The following is a 21,809-nucleotide window of genomic DNA, read 5'->3' on the forward strand; positions in this document are numbered from 1 at the left end:
CCTTCATGATCTCCTTGGTGAACGGATCTTGGTCTTTGCGGGAGCCATCTTCGTGGCTCGATCTGGTATTTTTAGCTTTGAGATCGGCTTCGATCTTTAGGAACTTGTCCTTCAGTTCGTGTCGTCACCTAGCTTCTCTTCGTAAATCTCTCTCGGTTTCCCTTTGATATTCAACCTCTTTTTTGAGTTGTTTCAGGCGATCCTGAAGTGCCTCCATGGCTCCCGTGCTTGGGGAGTTCTTGTCTTTGTTAGGTTGAGAAGTATCATCCAGTGTAACCTCTGCGTTCTTGTGTGGCGTTCGGTCTTCCAAATCGGAGTTGTGGTCATTGTCCAGGTTGTCCACCATGGTGGTGGGATGACTTCCAGGTTCCCCGGCAACGGCGCCAATGTTTCGAGGGTTATCTGAAACTGTAGGTCGATCTCGGACGAGATCTTCTGTTCTGATCAGTGATAACGTGTTCGGCGTGTCGGTGGAGGCCGGAGCAGTCGTGTCCGACTTGTTGGACTGGTAATGCTGCTAATCCTTTGTCATCGGAGGGTGGTGGTACCTGCAAGGGACTCCGATTCTTAAATTAGCAAGGGTATTGAGCAGGTATTGTGTAGAATCAGAGTATGAGTTATACCTGGGTGCTCCAGTGTATTTATAGTAGTGTGGAGTGACCTTTCTGGAGATAAGATAGTTATCTTTATCTTTATCTTTATCTTATCTTTGAGTGAAGTCATCTTATCTTCAAGGGAACCGCCCTTATCTCTATAGGCTTGGACTGCCTTTGGATTTGGGTTGTGTTCCTCTGTTGGGCCCTTTTGGGCTTTTCCTGGTGTTTTGGCCGAGTTCTTTGTGAAGAGGTCGGATAGTCCTGACCTGAAGAGGTCGGTCGACTTGTCGTTAAGCAACCCGGGTCGGACAGCTCGACCCAGGGTATGAACAGTTCCTCAAACAATACTGGAAGTGGCACAGGCGTGATAATAGAAAGTGATCAGGGAACTCAAATCGAACTTTTCCTCAAATTCGGGTTCCCTACTTCAAACAACCAGGCCGAATATGAGGCACTACTAGCCGATTTAAAGCTGGCTAAGGAGGTGGGAGCTCAAAAGCTTATCATTTTCAGCGACTCACAAGTAGTCACCTCACAAATAGCAGGGAGCTACCAAGCCAAAGATCCCACCATGAAAAAGTACTTGGACAAAACCAAGGAAGAGCTCGGACAACTCGGGAAATATGAGGTCCGCCACATACCTCGGGAACAGAATGCTCGAGCCGATGCACTCTCAAAACTAGCCAGCACCAAATCAGGGGGCAACAATAGAAGTCTCATCCAGGAAATACTGCAGAACCCGTTAATCTCGGAAGAAGAAAAGGTCCTAGCCATAACAGGTCTGGATCAAGGATGGATGACTCCCATAATTAACTATCTCAAAATAGAAACACTCCCTACAGATAAAAAGGAGGCAAAGAGGTTAAAATGGGAGGCACAATATTACACCATCATAAACAATACTATATATAAAAGAGGGATTTCAACACCCATGTTGAAATGTGTACTGACTTCTAACACAAAGGAAGTTTTAGAAGAATACACAGTGGCATCTGTGGCAACCATCTCGGAGTGCAAGCTCTCACCAAAAAAGTACTCTGGGCCGGATTCTATTGGCCAACTTTACAAAAAGAAGCAATAGAATTCGTAAAGACATGTCCACCATATCAGAAACATGCCAACTTTCACATCGCCCCACCAGAGGAGCTCATCAGCATAACCTCACCCTGGCCATTCGCAAAATGGGGACTCGATCTTCTCGGTCCTTTCTCTCAAGGATCGGAACAAGTCAAGTTCCTCATCGTAGGGGTAGACTATTTCACAAAATGGATTGAGGCAGAGCCCTTAGCTAACACCACTGCTCAAAGAAGTCGGAAATTCCTATATAGGAACATTGTTACAAGGTTTGGGGTTCCATACTCCATTACCACAGATAATGGCACTCAATTCACAGACGCAAGCTTTAGAAAGTTAGTGGCCGACCTGAACATAAAACACCAATTCACCTCTGTAGAACACCCCCAGGCTAATGGACAAGCAGAAGTTGCTAACAAAGTCATATTAGCCGGGCTAAAATGGAGATTACAGGACGCAAAAGGGGCCTGTGCTGAAGAGCTCCTACAAGTCCTATGGGCATATCGGACAACTCCACACTCCACCACAAAGGAATCACCTTTCCGATTAGCCTATGGAATGGAGGAAATGATCCCAGTGGAGATCGAAGAAGGATCACCTAGAGTGATCCATTACAATGAAGAGGCCAACTCCCAACTACAAAAGGAAGAACTCGACCTACTTCCAGAAATCCGAGAAAGAGCTCGGATCAAGGAAGAAGCATTAAAACATCGAATGGCCTCAAGATACAACCGAAAGGTAATACAACGAGGTTTTGTCGAGAACGACCTCGTCCTAATCCGAAATGATATCGGAACAAGTCGACCTGGAGAAGGAAAGCTGGCAGCGAACTGGAAAGGACCCTACCGAGTCATAGAAATACTCAGAAGAGGTTACTACAAGCTGACCAAACTCGAAGGGCGAGAACTTCTAAGGTCATGGCACGCCTACAACTTAAGAAGGTATTACAGTTAGGAGGTAATAAAGATCTTAGGATGAGGTGCACTCTTTTTCCTGAAAAAAGTTTTTTAACGAGGCACCGAGCCAAGATCCATGAACTACCTGACTAAGAGGGATAAAACGCTCACATGTATATATTTGCATTTTCTTCATTTTGAATAAAGTTTTTTAGATTTTCTACAAATCCTCTTATCAAGACGCATTAATCTGAAACGCAAAAAATTCATCGCTCGATTATAAAGCTACAGATCGGCAGAAAGTGAAAATCAAATTCACTGCTTGATCACGATAAAAGACCAACGAAGATGAAAACCAAATTCATCAAAAGGTCGACCAAACAGGGGTCAAACCCAATTTCTAAAAAATTATCAAAGATGAAAAGGCGCAAAACAGAATAATGCAAGAAGTTATCGAAAGTGATCCATAGAAAGGACCTGACGAGGTCTTAACAAAATGGGTTGCTAAAAATAACTTAAAGACAGACCGATGTAAAAGAACTCAGACCAGTCGACCACAATAGCTAAAGTTATAAAAAGTAAATCCCTGGAAAGAGGCCTGGCCAGCCCTAAAAAAGAGGATTACTAGAAATAACTTAGAAGGGACCGATATGATAAAGTCGGTCCAAACTAAAAGTTATGAAAAAGTAATCTATAAAAGAGACCTGACCAAAGGTCCAAGAAATGGATTACTAGAAATAACTTAGAAGGGACCGACATGATAAAGTCGGCCCAAACTAAAAGTTATGAAAAAGTAATCCATAAAAGAGACCTGACCAAGGTCCAAGAAATGGATTACTAGAAATAACTTAGAAGGGACCGACATGATGAAGTCGGCCCAAACTAAAAGTTATGAAAAAGTAATCTATAAAAAAGACCTGACCGAGGTCCAAGAAATAGATTACTAGAAATAACTTAGAAGGGACCGACATGATGAAGTCGGCCCAAACTAAAAGTTATGAAAAAGTAATCCACGAAAGAGACCTGACCAAGGTCCAAGAAAAATGGATTACTAGAAATAACTCAGAAGAGACCGACACAACAAAGTCGACTCGGCAAAGCTACCAAAAGTTATAATCCATAGGAAGAGACCTGCCAAGGTCCAAGCAGAAGGGATTGCTAGAAATAGCTTCAAAAGAGGTCGGACAATAGCATGCAGGCACTATAAGGGACCCACGTCAGACCCAGAAAGCCATGACTTCAAGAAAATCAAACTACCGGCACCATATCAGAGAATGCAAAGAAGACTAGTTGCACAAAGCTAGCTTCAACCCAAACAGAAAAGGTAATCAAAAGAGATTGGACAACAAGGCTCCAACACTCTCAAGATTTCCTAAGTTTTCAGAAAGATCCAGACAAGTATATCACAAAAAGAAACAAGGTTGTTATCATAATAAGACTCAAGAGGCCACCTGAGGTCGACCCCCAAAAGGCTTGAAAAACTACCTTTGTTTTTTCAAAATAAGGTTGCTGAAAAAGCAACTAAAAGTATCCAGAAATTAAGACAATAAACTACAAAATAAAAGAGTTCAAAGCCTACAAGCCGGGCTATACACAAATACATCAGAAATAATCAAAGAGAATCCAAAGACTCCCAGTAGATGCATTCCAAGGTGAAGGAGGACGAGTCTGAAGAGGCACCGCATCTACCGTCCCATCATCCCGGTTCAGGATCTGGACATCAGGATCAGACTCAGGCTGATTGACTTCAGCTGCCAGAGTTGAAGAAGACGGGGCAACGGAGACTTTGGTAGAAGGAACAGGAGGAGGGTCGACATCATCATCATCATCATCAGGGTCATCCGGGACAATCTTACCATCTTTTACAATGTTGTCCAAGCTGAAAAGAGTAAGGTCAAGCTCGAGCACAAGAATTCAAACTTGATCCTTCAAATTCTCATAAGCAGCATTTACACTGCCTATTTTCGAAAAACTTGATCCTTCAAACTTGATCCTTCAAATTCTCATATTCTTCAAATTCTCATCAAGAACAACTTGAAGATTAATGAAGAACATATTGCATATTTTCGAAAAAAAATGCAAGAAGAATGCAATTGACACCAAACTTAAAAATTGACACTAGACTCAAACAAGAAACATAAAATATTTTTTATTTTTATGATTTTATAAATTTTTTTGTAATTTTTCGAAACTTATATGGAAAAGAAAATAAAGGGATTCAAAACTTTTAATAAGAATTCCAAGAATCATGCAATATTAGTCTAAAGCTTCAGTCTAAAAAGATTAGACATGGTTGGCCAAGCTTCAGCAGGACATTACATTCAGAAGCTAAATTGATGAAAATCAATCAGCTTTTGTGATGATAAGAACATCACCTTGAAACTCTAGAATTCATTCTTAAAATTTCTGAAAAATAAAAAGAAAAGTACCTAATCTAAGCAACAAGATGAACCGTCAGTTGTCCAAACTCGAATAGTCCCCGGCAACGGCGCCAAAAACTTGGTGCACAAAATTGTGATCATCAACAATGGCGCCAAAGGACTTGGAGCTCTTAAACGTGAATCACACTTTGTCACAATTCCGCACAACTAACCAGCAAGTGCACTGGGTCGTCCAAGTAATACCTTACGTGAGTAAGGGTCGATCCCACGGAGACTGTTGGCTTGAAGCAAGCTATGGTCACCTTGTAAATCTCAGTCAGGCGAATTCAGATGATGATGGAGAATTGATAGTTAAAAGATAAATAAAACATAAAATAAAGATAGAGATACTTATGTAATTCTTTGGTTGGAATTTCATATAAGCGTATGAAGATGCTTTGTTCCTCCTGAACCTCTGCTTTTCTATTGCCTTCTTCCAATCATTCATACTCCTTTCCATAGCAAGCTTTATGTTGGGCATCACTATTGTCAATGGCTACTTCCCGTCCTCTCAATGAAAACGTTCCAAATGCGCTGTCACCGCACGGCTAATCATCTGTCGGTTCTCGATCATGTTAGAATAGGATCCATTGATCCTTTTGCGTCTGTCACACGCCCAACAATCGCGAGTTTGAAGCTCGTCACAGTAATCCCTTCCCAGATCCTACTCAGAATACCACAGACAAGGTTTAGACGTTCCGGATCTCAGGAATGACCGCCAATAATTCAAGCCTATACCACGAAGGTCCCAATCTTATATTAGAAACCCAAGAGATACACATTCAAGCTTGTTTGCATGTAGAACGAAAGTGGTTGTCAGTCACGCGTTCATAGGTGAGAATGGTGATAAGTGTCACATAATCATCACATTCATCATGTTCTTGGGTGCGAATGAATATCTTGGAGAAGAAATAGACTTGAGTTGAATAGAAAAACAATAGTAATTGTATTAATTCATGAAGAACAGCAGAGCTCCACACCTTAATCTATGGTGTGTAGAAACTCCACCGTTGAAAATACAAAAGTGATAATGGTGTAAGCATGGCCGAATGGCCAGCCTCCAAGGTCTAGGGACTAGACGTCCAAAAGATCCCTAAATACAATAGCAAAAGGTCCTATTTATAGAGGACTAGAAGCCTAGGGTTACAGAAATATGTAATTAATGCAAAAATCTTCTTCCGAGCCCACTTGGTGTGTTCTTCGGCTGAGCATTGATGCTTCCATGTGTAGAGACTTTTCTTGGAGTTAAACGCCAGCTTTTGTGCCAATTTGGGCGTTTAACGCCAGAATTCTTGAGCTGAATTGGAACGCCTATTTGGGCCATCAAATCTCAGGCAAAGTATGAACTATTATATATTGCGGGAAAGCCCAGGATGTCTACTTTCCAACGCAATTGAGAGCGCACCAATTGAGCTTCTGTAGCTCCAGAAAATCCACTTCGAATGCAGGGAGGTCAGAATCTAACAGCATCTGCAGTCCTTTTTCAGCCTCTGAATCAGATTTTTGCTCAGGTCCCTCAATTTCAGCCAGAAAATACCTGAAATCACAGAAAAACATACAAACTCATAGTAAAGTCCAGAAGAGTGATTTTTATTTAAAAACTAATAAAAACTAATTAAAATATACTAAAAACATACTAAAAACAATGCCAAAAAGCGTATAAATTATCTGCTCATCACAACACCAAACTTAAATTGTTGCTTGTCCCCAAGCAACTGAAAATCAAATAGGATAAAAAGAAGAGAATATACAATGAATTCCAAAAACATCTATGAAGATCAGTATTAATTAGATGAGCGAGGCTTTTAGCTTTTTGCTTCTGAACAGTTTTGGCATCTCACTTTATCCTTTGAAGTTCAGAATGATTCGCTTCTATAGGAACTTAGAATCCAGATAGTGTTATTGATTCTCCTAGTTAAGTATGTTGATTCTTGAACACAACTACTTTATGAGTCTTGGCCGTGACCCTAAGCATTTTGTTTTCCAGTATTACCACCGGATACATAAATGCCACAGACACATAACTGGGTGAACCTTTTCAGATTGTGACTCAACTTTGCTAGAGTCCCCAATTAGAGGTGTCCAGAGCTCTTAAGCACACTCTTTTTGCTTTTGGACCACGAATTTAACCGCTCAGTCTCAAGTTTTCACTTGACACCTTCACGCCACAAGCACATGGTTAGGGACAGCTTGGTTTAGCCGCTTAGGCCAGGATTTTATTCCTGTGGGCCCTCCTATCCACTGATGCTCAAAGCCTTGGATCCTTTTTATCACCCTTGCCTTTTGGTTTAAAGGGGTATTGGCTTTTTCTGCTTTCTTTTCTTTTTCTTTTCTTTTTTTTTTCTTTTCTCTCTCTTTTTTTCTGCAAGCTTTTCACTGCTTTTTCTTGCTTCAAGAATCAATTTTATGATTTTTCAGATCATCAGATAACATTTCTCCTTTTCCCATCATTCTTTCAAGAGCCAACAATTTTAACACTCATAAACAATCAAATTCAAAATATGCACTGTTCAAGCATTCATTCAGAAAAACAATAGTATTGCCACCACATCAAAGCAATTAAACTGTTTTAAAATTTGAAATTCATGAACTTCTTTTTCTTTTTCAATTAAAAACATTTTTCATTTTTATTGCTTTAAGGCATAGACACTAAGACACTAATGATCATGTAATAAAGACATAAACATAAAGCACAATTTTCGAAAAACAGAAAATAAAAAGCAAGGAAATTAAAGAACGGGTCCACCTTAGTGATGGCGGCTTGTTCTTCCTCTTGAAGATCTTATGGAGTGTTTGAGCTCCTCAATGTCTCTTCCTTGCCTTTGTTGCTCTTCTCTCATGGTTCTTTGGTCTTCTCTAATTTCATGGAGGAGGATGGAATGCTCTTGGTGCTCCATCCTTAGTTGTCCCATGTTGGAACTTAATTCTCCTAGGGAGGTGTTGATTTGCTCCCAATAGTTTTGTGGAGGAAAATGCATCCCTTGAGGCATCTCAGGGATTTCATGATGAGGAGTTTCCTCATGCTCTTGGTGAGGTTCTCTCATTTGCTCCATCCTTTTCTTAGTGATGGGCTTGTCCTCATCAATGAGGATGTCTTCCTTTATGATAATTCCAGCTGAATTGCAGATGTGACAAATGAGATGAGGGAAGGCTAATCTTGCCACAGTAGAGGACTCGTCCGCCACCTTGTAGAGTTCTTGGGATATAACCTCATGAACTTCTACTTCCTCTCTAATCATGATGCTATGAATCATGATTGCCCGGTCTATAGTAACTTCAGACCGGTTGCTAGTAGGAATGATTGAGCGTTGGATGAACTCCAACCATCCCCTAGCCACGGGCTTGAGGTCATGCCTTCTTAGTTGAACCGACTTCCCTCTTAAATCTCTCTTCCATTGAGCACCCTCTTCACAGATGTCCATGAGGACTTGGTCCAACCTTTGATCAATGTTGACCCTTCTAGTGTATGGGTGTGCATCTCCTTGCATCATAGGCAAATTGAATGACAACCTTACATTTTTCGGACTAAAGTCTAAGTATTTCCCTCGGACCATTGTAAGCCAATTCTTAGGGTCCGGGTTCAAACTTTGATCATGGTTCTTGGTGATCCATGCATTGGCATAGAACTCTTGAACCATTAAGATTCCGACTTGTTGAATGAGGTTGGTGAGAACTTTCCAACATCTTCTTCGGATCTCATGTCGGATCTCTGGATATTCGCCCTTTTTGAGCTTAAAAAGGACATCGGGGATCACCTTCTTCTTGGCCACAACTTCATAGAAGTGGTCTTGATGCACCCTTGAGAGGAATCTCTCCATCTCTCATGACTCAGAGGTGGAAGCTTTTGCCTTCCCTTTTCTCTTTCTAGAGGTTTCTCCGGCCTTTGGTGCCATTAATGGTTATGGAAAAACAAAAAAAGCTTTAGCTTTTACCACACCAAACTTAGAAGGTTGCTCGTCCTCAAGCAAAAGAAGAAAGAAGAGAGTAGAAGAAGAAGAAATAGAGGAGATGGAGTGGGCTTTGTGTTTCGGCCAAGGGGGAGAGGTAGTGTGTATGTTGTGTGAAAATGAAGGAGTGAAGATGGGTTTATATAGGAGTGGAGAGGGGGGTATGGTTCGGCCATTATGGGTGGGTTTGGGTGGGAAAGTGGTTTGAATTTGAATGGTGAGGTAGGTGGGGTTTTATGAAGGATGGATGTGAGTGGTGAAGAGAATGGTGGGATTTGATAAGTGAGGGGTTTTTGGGGAAGAGGTATTGAGGTGATTGGTGAATGGGTGAAGAAGAGAGAGAGAGAGAGAGATGGGGTAGGTGGAGATCCTGTGGGGTCTACAGATCCTGAGATGTCAAGGATTTCTCATCCCTGCACCATGTGGCGTGCAAAATGCCCCTTGCTGCCAATCCTGGCATTAAACGCCAGGATGCTGCCCATTTCTGGCGTTTAACGACAGCTTCTTGCCCATTCCTGGCGTTAAACGCCAGTCTGGTGCCCATTTCTGGCGTTAAATGCCCAGAATGGTGCCAGACTGGGTGTTTAACGCCCATTCTGCTACCCTTACTGGCGTTTAAACGCCAGTAAGTTTCTCCTCCAAGGTGTTCTATTTTTCATTATGTTTTTCCTTCTGTTTTTGCTTTTTCAATTGTTTTTGTGACTTCACATGATCATCAACCCAAAGAAAACATAAAATAACAAAAGAAAATAGAAATTTAACATAGATAAGTAAAAATTGGGTTGCCTCCCAACAAGCGCTTCTTTAATGTCAATAGCTTGACAGTGACTCTCATGGAGCTTCACAAATGTTCAGAGCAATGTTGGAACCTCCCAACACCAAACTTAGAGTTTGAATGTGGGGGTTCAACACCAAACTTAAAGTTTGGTTGTGGCCTCCCAACACCAAACTTATAGTTTGACTGTGGGGGCTCTGTTTAACTCTGTATTGAGAGAAGCTCTTCATGCTTCCTCTCCATGGTTACAGAGGTATATCCTTGAGCTTTAACCACAAGGGAGTCTTTATTCACTTGAATGATCAATTCTCCTCTGTCAATATCAATCACAGCTTTCGCTGTGGCTAGGAAGGGTCTGCCAAGGATGATGGATTCATCCATACACTTCCCAGTCTCTAGGATTATGAAGTCAGCAGGGATGTAGTGGCCTTCAACCTTTACCAAGACATCCTCTACAAGTCCATAAGCCTGTTTCTTTGAATTGTCTGCCATCTCTAGTGAGATTCTTGTAGCTTGTACCTCAATGATCCCTAGCTTCTCCATTACAGAGAGATGCATGAGGTTTATGCTTGACCCTAGGTCACACAGAGCCCTCTCAAAGGTCATGGTGCCTATGGTACAAGGTATTGAGAACTTTCCAAGATATTGTCTCTTCAGAGGTAATCTCTGCCTAGTCAAGTCATCCAGTTCTTTGATGAGCAATGGAGGTTCATCCTCCCAAGTCTCATTACCAAATAACTCGGCATTTAGCTTTATGATTGCTCCAAGGTACTTAGAAACTTGCTCTTTAGTAACATCTTCATCTTCTTCAGAGGAAGAATACTCATCAGAGCTCATGAATGGCAGAAGTAAATTCAATGAAATCTCTATGGTCTCTACGTGAGCCTCAGATTCCCATGGTTCCTCATCAGGGAACTCCATGGAGGTCAATGGACGTCCATTGAGGTCTTCCTCAGTAGAGATCACTGCCTCTTCCTCCTCTCCAGGTCCGGCCATGTGAGACGTGTTTATGGCCTTGCACTCTCTCTTTGGATTCTCTTCTATATTGCTTGGGAGAGTACTAGGAGTGAATTCCGTAATTTTCTTACTCAGCTGACCCACTTGTGCCTCCAAATTTCTAATGGAGGACCTTGTTTCAGTCATGAAACTTTGAGTGGTTTTGATTAGATCAGAGACAATGGTTGCTAAGTCAGAGTGGTTTTGCTTAGAATTCTCTGTCTGTTGCTGAGAAGATGATGGAAAAGGCTTGCTATTGCTAAACCTGTTTTTTCCACCATTATTGTTGTTGAAACCTTGTTGAAGTCTCTGTTGATCCTTCCATGAGAGATTTGGATGATTTCTCCATGAAGGATTATAGGTGTTTCCATAGGGTTCTCCCATGTAATTCACCTCTTCCATTACTGGGTTCTCAGGATCATAAGTTTCTTCTTCAGATGAAGCTTCTTTGGTACTGCCTGTTGCTGCTTGCATTCCAGACAGTCTTTGAGAAATCATATTGACTTGTTGAGTCAATATTTTGTTCTGAGCCAATATGGCATTCAGAGTATCAATCTCAAGAACTCCTTTCTTCTGACTTGTCCCATTATTCACAGGGTTCCTTTCAGAATTGTACATGAATTGGTTATTTGCAACCATTTCAATGAGTTCCTGAGCTTCTGCAGGCGTCTTCTTCAGATGAAGAGATCCTCCAGTAGAGCTGTCCAATGACATCTTGGATAGTTCAGACAGACCATCATAGAAAATACCTATGATGCTCCATTCAGAAAGCATGTCAGAAGGACATCTTCTGATCAATTGCTTATATCTTTCCCATGCTTCATAGAGGGATTCTCCTTCCTTCTGTCTGAAGGTTTGGACTTCCACTCTAAGCTTGCTCAATTTTTGAGGTGGAAAGAACTTTGCCAAGAAGGCATTGACTAGCTTTTCCCAAGAGTTCAGACTTTCTTTGGGTTGTGAATCCAACCATGTCCTAGCTCTGTCTCTTACAGCAAAAGGAAAAAGCATAAGTCTGTAGACCTCGGGGTCAACCCCATTGGTCTTGATAGTGTCACATATTTGCAAGAATTCAGCTAAGAACTGATGAGGATCTTCCAATGGAAGTCCATGAAGCTTGCAATTCTATTGCATTAGAGAAACTAATTGAGGCTTAAGCTCAAAGTTTTTTGCTCCAATGGCAGGGATTGAGATACTTCTCCCATAGAAGTCGGGAGTAGGTGCAGTAAAGTCACCAAGCACCTTCCTTGCATTGTTGGCATTGTTGTTTTCAGCTGCCATTGTTTCTTTTTCTTTGAAAAGCTCTGTTAGGCCCTCTAGAGAGAATTATGCTTTAGCTTCTCTTAGCTTTCTCTTCAAGGTCCTTTCAGGTTCATGATCAGCTTGAACAAGTATGCCTTTATCTTTGTTCCTGCTCATATGAAAGAGAAGAGAACAAGAAAGTATTGAATTCTCTATGTCACAGTATAGAGATTCCTTGAGGTGTTAGAGGAAAAGAAGAATAGAAGGAGGAGGTAGATAGAAGAGAATTCGAACATATAAAGAAGGAGGGAGTTCGAATTGCACCTTGAGGAAGAGTGTTAGTCCTTTAAATAGAAGGATGTGAGAAGAGGGGAAGAATTTTCGAAAATAAATTAAAAAGATTTTGAAATAATTAAAAGAAATTTTGAAAATTTGATTGATGATTTTCGAAAACTAAAATTGGGAAAGAAATTAAGTGATTTTGAAAAAAGATTTTGAAATTAGAAATTAAAAAGATATGATTGAAAATTAATTTTAAAAAAGATGTGATTGAAAAGATATGATTGAGAAGATATGATTGAAAATCAAACTAAAAAGAGAAAGTTTTAAAATTAAAGTTGATTACTTGACTAACAAGAAATTAGAAAATATGATCCTAGAATTAAAACTTTTGATCCTTTCTTAATAGGCAAGTAACAACTAGAAAATTTTGAAGTAAATCATTAATTATAACAAGGATTTTTGAAAATTAAAAAAATAGAAAGAAATTGATTTTGAAGAGATATGATTGAAAAGATATGATTTGAAAAAGATTTTATTTTGAAAAATTATGAAGATTTGAAAAAAATTTGAATTAAAAACAAAATCTTCCCTCTAGTGTCCTCCTGGCGTTAAACGCCCAGAATGTCATCCATTCTGGCGTTTAACACCCAAAATGCTACCTTTTTGGGCGTTAAACGCCCAGCCAGGTACCCTGACTGGCGTTTAAACGCCAGTTTTCCTTCTTCACTGGGCGTTTTGAACGCCCAGCTTTTTCTGTTTAATTCCTCTGCTGAATGTTCTGAATCTTCAATTCTCTGTGTTATTGACTTGAAAAGACATAGTTTTGAGAAATTTTTTTTTTGAATTTTTTCAATGATGAGAAACAATCAAAATATAATTAATCTTAGGAAACTCAAATCAAACAAACAATGCATGCAGGACACCAAACTTAAAAATTTTCATATAAGAGACACTAACAAATTGAGAATGCATATGAGAAACAATAAAACACACAAAACAAGAGAATTTAAAGATCAAAGCAATGAAATCATCAAGAACAACTTGAAGATTAATGAAGAACATATTGCATATTTTCAAAAAAAATGCAAGAAGAATGCAATTGACACCAAACTTAAAAATTGACACTAGACTCAAACAAGAAACATAAAATATTTTTTATTTTTATGATTTTATAAATTTTTTTGTAATTTTTTGAAACTTATATGGAAAAGAAAATAAAGGGATTCAAAACTTTTAATAAGAATTCCAGGAACCATGCAATGTTAGTCTAAAGCTTCAGTCTAAAAAAGATTAGACATGGTTGGCCAAGCATCAGCAGGACATTACATTCAGCAGCTAAATTGATGAGAATCAATCAGCTTTTGTGATGATAAAAACATCACCTTGAAACTCTAGAATTCATTCTTAAAAATTCTGAAAAATAAAAAGAAAAGTACCTAATCTAAGCAACAAGATGAACCGTCAGTTGTCCAAACTCGAACAGTCCCCAACAACGGCGCCAAAAACTTGGTGCACAAAATTGTGATCATCAACAATGGCGCCAAAGGACTTGGAGCTCTCAAACGTGAATCACACTTTGTCACAATTCCGCACAACTAACCAGCAAGTGAACTGGGTCGTCCAAGTAATACCTTACGTGAGTAAGGGTCGATCCCATGGAGACTGTCCGCTTGAAGCAAGTTATGGTCACCTTGTAAATCTCAGTCAGGCGAATTCAGATGATGATGGAGAATTGATAGTTAAAAGATAAATAAAACATAAAATAAAGATAGAGATACTTATGTAATTCTTTGGTTGGAATTTCATATAAGCGTATGAAGATGCTTTGTTCCTCCTGAACCTCTGCTTTCCTATTGCCTTCTTCCAATCATTCATACTCCTTTCCATGGCAAGCTTTATGTTGGGCATCACCATTGTAAATGGCTACTTCCCGTTCTCTCAGTGAAAACGTTCCAAATGCGCTGTCACCGCACGGCTAATGATCTGTCGGTTCTCGATCATGTTGGAATAGGATCCATTGATCCTTTTGCGTCTGTCACACGCCCAACAATCGCGAGTTTGAAGCTCGTCACAGTCATCCCTTCCCAGATCCTACTCAGAATACCACAGACAAGGTTTAGGCATTCCGGATCTCAAGAATGACCACCAATAATTCTATCCTATACCATGAAGGTTCCAATCTTAGATTAGAAACCCAAGAGATACACATTCAATCTTGTTTGCATGTAGAACGGAAGTGGTTGTCAGTCACGCGTTCATAGGTGAGAATGGTGATGAGTGTCACATAATCATCACATTCATCATGTTCTTGGGTGCGAATGAATATCTTGGAGAAGAAATAAACTTGAGTTGAATAGAAAAATAATAGTAATTGTATTAATTCATGAAGAACAGCAGAGCTCCACACCTTAATCTATGGTGTGTAGAAACTCCACCGTTGAAAATACAAAAGTGATAATGGTGTAAGCATGGCCGAATGGCCAGCCTCCAAGGTCTAGGGACTAGACGTCCAAAAGATCCCTAAATACAATAGCAAAAGATCCTATTTATAGAGGACTAGTAGCCTAGGGTTACAGAAATATGTAATTAATGCAGAAATCTTCTTCCGAGCCCACTTGGTGTGTTCTTGGGCTGAGCATTGACGCTTCCATGTGTAGAGACTTTTCTTGGAGTTAAACGCCAGCTTTTGTGCCAGTTTGGGCGTTTAACGCTAGAATTCTTGAGCTGACTTGGAACGCCTGTTTGGGCCATCAAATCTCAAACAAAGTATGAACTATTATATATTGCTGGAAAGCCCAGGATATCTACTTTCCAACGCAATTAAGAGCACGCCAATTGGGCTTCTGTAGCTCCAGAAAATTCACTTCAAATGCAGGGAGGTCAGAATCCAACAGCATCTGCAGTCCTTTTTCAGCCTTTGAATCAGATTTTTGCTCAGGTCCCTCAATTTCAGCCAGAAAATACCTGAAATCACAGAAAAATATACAAACTCATAGTAAAGTCCAGAAGAGTGATTTTTATTTAAAAACTAATAAAAATATAATAAAACTAATTAAAATATACTAAAAACATACTAAAAATAATGCCAAAAAGCGTATAAATTATCCACTCATCACCCTCCAACTCTTTCTCCAATCTGTCTACTTTCACCTCGAGCTCCTCCTTCAAACCCTTCATGCGGTAGAACTCCAACTTGGCCTCCTCCATAAAGGCCTTTGTTGCATGAATGGGAAGATCCTGGGCAGTCCGATATAAAGCTGCCCCCATATGTGCCATCTTGATGCTGCTCCGAGTAATAAAATCCAAATGACAAAGAAGGGAAATATCGTCAGTAGGAATGGCACCATAAGGACCAATTTGCTGATCAACAAACTCGACAGCATTAAAATTGGGGGCATCAAGGTTAAAAGGCTCAGCTGTTTTCTATTTTTTTAGAGGAGGAGCACCAGTGGGAGAAGTGGTAGCAGCAGAAGTCCCGGGGGGATTAACTAAACGGACCTGAGGTGTGGGGATCACCTTCCTCGGCCCAACAGGCTTCTCGGGAGGAACCTGGGAAGATCCCTCCCCAGCAACTTTACCTGAAATGTGCTGTGCAGCAGTGGCCTTCCTTGCCTTCTTAAAGGCCCTCATAGAGTCATTATTTTTAACCATTTCTGAAAAATACAAACAAACAAAGTTACAAAACTAGAGGAAATAGAAAAAACAAGTAAATCAAAACAAAAAAGAAGTCGACCACTACCCAGCTCGGCTCGGACAAGGGAAGGGTCTCCTAAAAATTTCTTCGTATCAAGATGAGGAGGTTGTCCCCAAATCCCGTCCAACAAAGTGACAAAATCCTGCTCAACCTCATCAAGCATTTCTCACGTATATTTAGATGCTACAACTTTCTTTTGCCAACACAAAGCGAAGGCAGGTTCACCATTTGATTCTAAGAAAAATGGTCGAGCTCCCTCCACAGCTCGGACCTTAAAGAAGTAATTCTTAAAATCCCTAAAAGAGTCATCATACATAGAAAATACTTTGTGCCCTTGGGCAGACCTGAAAGAAACCCAAGAAGCTTTCTTCTTGGTAGTCCCAGGCTTAGTCAAAACAAAAAGATACAAAAAGAGAGTTTGAGAAGGTGTGACATCTAACTCTTGGCAAAGCAACTGAAAGATCTTGATGAAGTCCCAGGAGTTCGGATGGAGCTGAGATGGGGCCACATTACACGACTACAACAAGTCGGTCTCAAAAGAAGTAAAAGGAAAGGTAATGTTCAGCTGGCTGAAAAAATAGTCGTAGGCATAGAAGAAGGAACGTTCCCCTGGGGTTAAAGATGGAAAGCAAACCCTTTCATCGGAGTCTGGCGCTATCAATTCATAATCTTTCTCCTGGTCCCTACGACTACAGATACGATGACGTTTTCTAAGTTCCACAAGATACTCGGAATTAACTACTGAGACACACATTAGAACAAGGGAGTCCAGCCAATCGGACATACCCTCAGGAACCTTGGAATACGTTTCAACAATATTTTTACAGGAAGACATGGCCAACTAGTCCTACAGCAAGAAAAAGAAAATGGATTACTAACCAAAGCAGTTCGGGCAGAATCAAAACATCTCGGACAAACACGACTCAGAGCAATAAAAGAAGTAAAAGGAAAACTCCAAGACACACACCAAGGTCCAAGGGCATCCTTTGGAGGCAGAGATAGAGTCTACAAAGCTACACCCCAACAAAACTCTCAGCAAAATAAATCCCCTTCCAAACAAGCATCAACACGAATAAAAAGCAAAACACCAAAAAATCGTCATCTTCTACAAGTTTATCAAAAAGAAAATCACCAACATAGGCGAAAGTCATCAAAGGAGCAATCTTTCTTAAAAGGCAAACAGTAGTTTATCAGAAGTACGATCAAGAAAAATAGCGACAACATGCAAAAGCCCTAAGAGTGTCAAAACTGTCAAGGAATCCACCCAAGAGTACACATAAGGTCGAAAGAAAACCAGAAAACACACATCACAGTGACAACCAAGCATGGTAATACGAAAAGGTTCAAGCCTTCCAACATAAATTCAAGCAAAACTGAAACTTTGCCAAGGATAAGAACAATGCAAGAACAACGAAAGAAGTAAAATAGAAAGAAGAACCAACCTGAAAGAAGAAGCGACGAGAAAATTGAAGATGAAGGGGTGAAAATCCAAAAATTGCCTTTCGAACAGAGGAAGCTCCAGTAACCACCAATGACGCCACGAAGAGAAGCGTGAAAAAGGCTCAGGCAAAGACAGAAAAATGGAAGAAGGGTGGAGTTACGGTGAGCAAAAGAGAAATTGCAGTAAGCAAAGAGAAAGGAAATGGAAGCGAAAGGCTTTTGTGAAAAAATTCAAAATAAGAAAAGGAAACGGTGAAGGGGGGAGTTAATGGGTTTTTAAAACCCTCGCACGTTCCCAAGAAAGTGCAAAACGCACGCTACAAGGAGAAACGTTCCACAGTTAAAGCTACTTAAATGAAGTTCCACAAACAGACCCAACAAAAGAATGCTCGAGTCCGGCTTCTCCAAAAGAGATCGAAAAAACTCGACCTTAAAAGGAAGACCACGCTCAAGCAGGGGCACTGTTCATACCCTGGGTCAAGCTGTCCGACCCGGGATGTTTAACGACAAGTCGACCGACCTCTCCAGGTCAGGACTATCCGACCTCTTCTCAAAGAGCTCAGCCAAATCGCCATAAGAGGCCCAAGCAGGCCCAAACGAAGGAACACAGCCCAATCTAAAGGCAGCCAAAGCCCAGAAAAATAAAGGTGATTTCCCTTAAAGATAAGATGACTTTACTCAAAGATAAGATAAGATAAGATAACTATCTTATCTCCAGAAAGGTCACTCCACACTATTATAAATACACTGGAGCACCCAGGTATAACTCATACTCTGATTCTACTAAAAAACTACTTAATACCCTTGCTAACTTAAGCATCGGAGTCCCTTGCAGGTACCACCACCCTCCGGTGACAAAGGATCAGTAGCATTGCCAGTTCAACAAGTCGGACGCGATCGCACCGGCCACCACCCAAGCCAGACATGTCATCTCCGACCGTCACAGAAGATCTCGACCGAGATCGACCTACAGTTTCAGGTAACCCTCGGAACAGGTACTGTGTAGTGGATAGAGTTGGGTTTCTGCTACCAGCCTTGACCCAAAAAAAAAAACTTCTATACTTCTCTCATTTGTATGATCAGTATTGGGTAGATAGACCTAATTAATTTTCATAACAATTTCTAAGAATGAGCCCGATTATCACGAAAGTTAGAAGTTTCACATTAAGAACAGGAAAAAAGGGTGATCAACTTTCACAAACTTCAGTCCATCCACAACAAAATTAAATTTAAGTTGCAAAAAACTCAATATGTGCAAAGCGGTTATAAGTTATAACAGGATGTAGGAATAGGTTTCTAAAGAGAAAACTATGATTTTCTAGTCATGTTCATGTTAACACACTTGTCATACAAGCACGTTAGCAATTAGTCTAACTGTTGTTATACAGTAACCGGCCCTTAACTAGCTACTGCCTCTATAAATACATTCTTTCTATACCACTGAATAGCAAAGACTGGAATATCTAACTGCACAAGTCCCTTAAACATGTTCAATCATGGAATGTACCGAAGATGCTGCTCATAGTAATTGATCAGCTGAAACATCATTAGCAAAAAGTGTTAGAACCACAGACCATAAACATTTTGAGAAGCTTCAAAGGACATAATCAAACATTAATACGGTTGGGGAAGCAGATTACCAGGAGTGGATTGTGTTCCTTTAGATATTTGTTATCCACCAACACTTCTGCTCCGTCGCACCTATGAAGTTAATAAAGGGACCATTATGCAAAGAAGCAAGCTTTATGATTATTTAAAATAACTGACTTCACTCCAGTATTCATAAAAGGAGTGGACATGATACCAAATTTAACAACAAAATTACTTGTGGAAATTAGACCTCATATAATCACGTAATATGAGCCAAATGAAAGTAAGTTTCAATCATAATAAATATAAATGTCAAGTTGCAATTATACAAAATAAATAGCAAGCTACATTTATACGAGTTCATTCTACATTTGTCCATTACAAATCTACAATATGAAATAGAAATAAATTACATTGCAAATATTACCAACAAAAGTTTGATCAATATTTCTTTCTACAACAAACAATAAATGTATGGTTTAATTTGATCAAGTGACATTTTCACTATATTAAAGGAAAACACAAAAAGCCCTCCATTCATCATCAAACATTCTTCTTTCCATTCCTCCCCCACCATAACACGAAATTCATAACTAGTGTGGTTGAAGAGGATGTTAGGGAACTAGTTGCAAAATGAAGATTAAGCTAGTGGGAGGCTATTTTCCTTGAAGGAATTGATATTTTGGGACCATAAACAGCTACTTTTGGTAGATAGAAGCTCATGAAATCTCAATCTCAGCATGAGGGTTCAAAACAAAAGTACTTCACATTACAATCATACAACACACGTAACTAGGCGGTCATAGAGTTAATTAATATGTAATCACTAATTAATTATAAATAGGTTGACAACAAGCAGTGATGGTGGTGGACTACTGGTGACAATGGAGCAAAGAAAAGAGTGTTGGATGGTCTGAATGTGTAATACTTTGATCTGGTAGGGACAAAAAAGGTGGAGGTATTCTTGGTATTTTATGTCAATAATAGATAGCTTAGAGAGGATTAGTATAAGTTGGACTAGAGGGGTGAGTGTAATTTAGCACCTTTTTTTTTTTTTTTGCTTTTTCAAATAACCATGGTCACAAGTGATTGGAACAAGCTAAACTTCAGAACTTTGATAATTCATATTTTTACTTATGAGTTCATCATTCAATGCTCATAATGGTGAGCTGCAATATGCATCAAATGTAAACAACAAATTTTGTACATGAGTATACGACTAAAGTTCAGTACGTTAATTGATAGAGTGGCCTCTAGTAACAGGTTTGGGGTATTTTACAAGAGAAGAGATAAGTAGCTCTACTCTATTACCTGATAGTTAGCAAATCTAGCTGTTTAACCGGTTGTTGGTTAGTTAGCTTTACTTTTGACTACGTATTAATAGGTGTATTGTAGTTAGTTTTGGTTTTATGCTTTTCTGTTTTGTCAATTATGTTAGAGCTGGAAAGAAACTCTCTCTCTCAGTTGGTAGTTCCAACTATCTAAGAACCATATAGGGAGTGCGATTTGCAATCCCTTTTCAGCAATAAAGTCCTAACGTTCAGCTAGCTCTTGGTTCTATCACAATTCTATTAATTCTACTTGCTTGTTGGATTTAAGGTCCTTAATTATGACTTCATGAACATACTCATGAAAACTACTATAATTATCATCTTCTATATCAAGGTGTAGGAACAAAATATGGGACAGTTAGTTGAGTGACTAACCTCACAGCAATAAAGGTCACCAAGATATCCTGTGTGTTGCCAGACAATGAAGCTAAATAGCCTATTGGCTTTATAATCTTGACAATATTCCCTACATTGCAATTTCTACCATGACTATTATTCCCTACATCACGAGGCATTCCTGCCCGGCCTTTTCCAGACACACTGAATGACTTCTGAGTATCAACAGCCTCAGATGGACACTTGAATCGCTTCAGAAGCAAAGGAAGGAGTCCTTTTCGATCAAGTTCACGTGGCTTAGGGACAGGATGCAACATATGCCAGCTAGTGCAGATCTACCACTCTTCGATAGTACACGAGGTGCTATATATTGCTGATGATTGGGGGTTACCTGATGACGGATAAGTCGAACAATTTGGCTCATATTAGGTGGCTTCTGTTGCTGATAAACTTTGATAGGTGTCGCAGCTTATCTTAGAGTTTTGCAGTGCTTACTTGGACGTACCATTCGTCGTGCGTTACGGCATATCAAGACACCACGAACATTGCGGGTGCATGTCGTTACTGATCTCTTAGATATACCATCGGTTTTCGGCGTGGTACAACTTTATACATCATAAAGTGGCTTACCAATATCCATGATTCTGTTGGAGTGCAACATGGAGATTCCAATGACATCCTGTTGCGGCTTTCCTACAATGCATGTGGTACTTTGCTCGATCAGACTCGACAACCTTGTACTCAGCACTCATCCGAATGTTGTAATTTTTCACACCTAGCATGACAGCCTCCCTTCTCTTGAATTTATGTCCAATGTGAAACTCCATACTGCCATCTGTGTTGCAATCATCTCCCCCCATATTGAAAAATGAAGTATCCTCATGCATCACGTTAAGATTCAACGTGTGATAATGACTAGCTACAACAGACAACTTCAGAACTGGCTTCAAGGCAAGTAGAAGATATCAAACTATTCCACCGACTACGGTCTCTGGTACAAACACCTCATCATCCCCAGAAGAATCACTTTCGTTTCTGTTAGTGATGAGCGGATAATTTATATGCTTTTTGGCATTGTTTTTAGTATGTTTTTAGTATATTTTAGTTAGTTTTTATTATGTTTTTATTAGTTTTTATTTAAAAATCACTTTTCTGGATTTTACTATGAGTTTGTGTGTTTTTCTATGATTTCA

At 39.8% G+C, this 21,809-nt stretch overlaps 1 non-coding gene across 1 annotated transcript; it reads left to right on the forward strand.

Moving 5' to 3' along the window:
* Positions 1–11,472: 11,472 nt before the first annotated feature.
* LOC148570103 (small nucleolar RNA R71) lies at positions 11,473–11,580 on the forward strand. The gene has a single exon (XR_015907997.1). It is a non-coding gene; the product is annotated as a small nucleolar RNA R71 (small nucleolar RNA).
* Positions 11,581–21,809: the final 10,229 nt, after the last annotated feature.

The sequence above is a fragment of the Arachis ipaensis genome, chromosome B3 (assembly GCF_059453495.1).
Source record: "Arachis ipaensis isolate K30076 ecotype BB chromosome B3, ASM5945349v1, whole genome shotgun sequence".
NCBI classification, from domain to species: domain Eukaryota; kingdom Viridiplantae; phylum Streptophyta; class Magnoliopsida; order Fabales; family Fabaceae; genus Arachis; species Arachis ipaensis.